Source organism: Drosophila biarmipes, chromosome 2L (genome assembly GCF_025231255.1).
Source record: "Drosophila biarmipes strain raj3 chromosome 2L, RU_DBia_V1.1, whole genome shotgun sequence".
Classification (NCBI taxonomy): Eukaryota; Metazoa; Arthropoda; class Insecta; order Diptera; family Drosophilidae; genus Drosophila; species Drosophila biarmipes.
In genome coordinates, this window is record NC_066612.1 from 10,163,984 (window position 1) to 10,165,333 (window position 1,350).

General features: G+C 41.5%; 2 non-coding genes across 2 annotated transcripts; both read left to right on the plus strand.

Moving 5' to 3' along the window:
• The first annotated feature begins 556 nt into the window (after window positions 1-556).
• Trnag-ccc (transfer RNA glycine (anticodon CCC)) lies at window positions 557-627 on the plus strand. Its single transcript has one exon. It is a non-coding gene; the product is annotated as a tRNA-Gly (tRNA).
• Window positions 628-746: 119 nt separating this feature from the next.
• Trnag-gcc (transfer RNA glycine (anticodon GCC)) lies at window positions 747-817 on the plus strand. Its single transcript has one exon. It is a non-coding gene; the product is annotated as a tRNA-Gly (tRNA).
• The last annotated feature ends 533 nt before the right edge of the window (window positions 818-1,350 follow it).

Consider the following 1,350-nt stretch of genomic DNA (forward strand, 5'->3'; position numbering starts at 1 on the left):
CGCGCCATAATCGTAAATCTTTTGTGTCCGACGCAGTGCAACGAACGACAGGGCCGACAAAGCCAAGGCTCGGATCAGGATGGATGGTATGGTATGGTACGGCGGTAGGGGCATGCTTCTGGGCTCTGTGGATAGGGGGAGGGAGCCACTGCGGCAGCTATAAGGCCATGGGGATGGGGATGGGGCTGGCGATTGCTAAAAGCCATGCCCAGGCCGAGCCGAACGTCGGACCTACCTACAAACAAATCGAGCCAATGTTCACAACTTTATTTATCGCTTCGGAACACGGCCAGGTAAACTGTCCCGCCCTGAGAAAGGGTATGTCTTTCAGGTGAACGAGAGTGAACTAAGCGGTTCTATAGGGCTAGAGAAGGGTTTTTATTATTCAAGATGCATTATTAATTTGATAGGTAGTTTAAATTTTTAAGAAATATCTGTAACTCCTGTACCTTACATCATCCCCATATCTTGCTAGCTACTTTAAACTAAGATAGTGCTATAGTTGATAATCTGAAAATGTTTTTATGTTTGCCACTCCTTCCAACATGGCACTGCCGCATCGATGGTTCAATGGTAGAATGCCCGCCTCCCACGCGAGTGATCCGGGTTCGATTCCCGGTCGATGCAAATTCTCTTTTTGTGTTAAAAAAAATATATATTTTTGAGAACTATTTAAAGGTTATTTTGAGACAGCAACTTGTTTATCGCTGCTTATATTGAGAAATTTTGACGCACCCATACAACAAGCATCGGTGGTTCAGTGGTAGAATGCTCGCCTGCCACGCGGGCGGCCCGGGTTCGATTCCCGGCCGATGCAAGATAATTTTTTTTTAAATTTTAATTTCAAATACAATAAAATGTAATAAATCGTTTAAAATAATTATAAATTGGTATTTTTTTAATACAGAAAAATATTTTTGATAAATACCAAAATATATGTTATCAATTACCCAGAATAGTAGGTCACTGCTACCTTTTTGGGGATATTTCGAATGGTCACTTAAGGTCTTAAGTCATAAACAGTGAAGCTCATATTTCCTTGAAATGTGCCGACAATTTAGTATCATAATATAGGCTGTCAGCATTGCTACAAGAATGTCAAGTCCATTCAAGGAAAAAGAGTCTTATCAAAAGGCCAGACCTAGCCCATTTCATTCATGAAAACATGTAGTTTTTTCCCAATAATACAAGCAAGGGCATACAAATCTAAGTGCTGCTGTTAACAGTAATCAGTCCAGTAGCATCGCTAGTACAACTGCATGGGTGCTTATAGAGTCTGCAGGTTTCCAGGAATTGTGGTTGTAAAACTTAATCAGGCATCAGTTGGGAAACGATCACCGGATTCCGCAT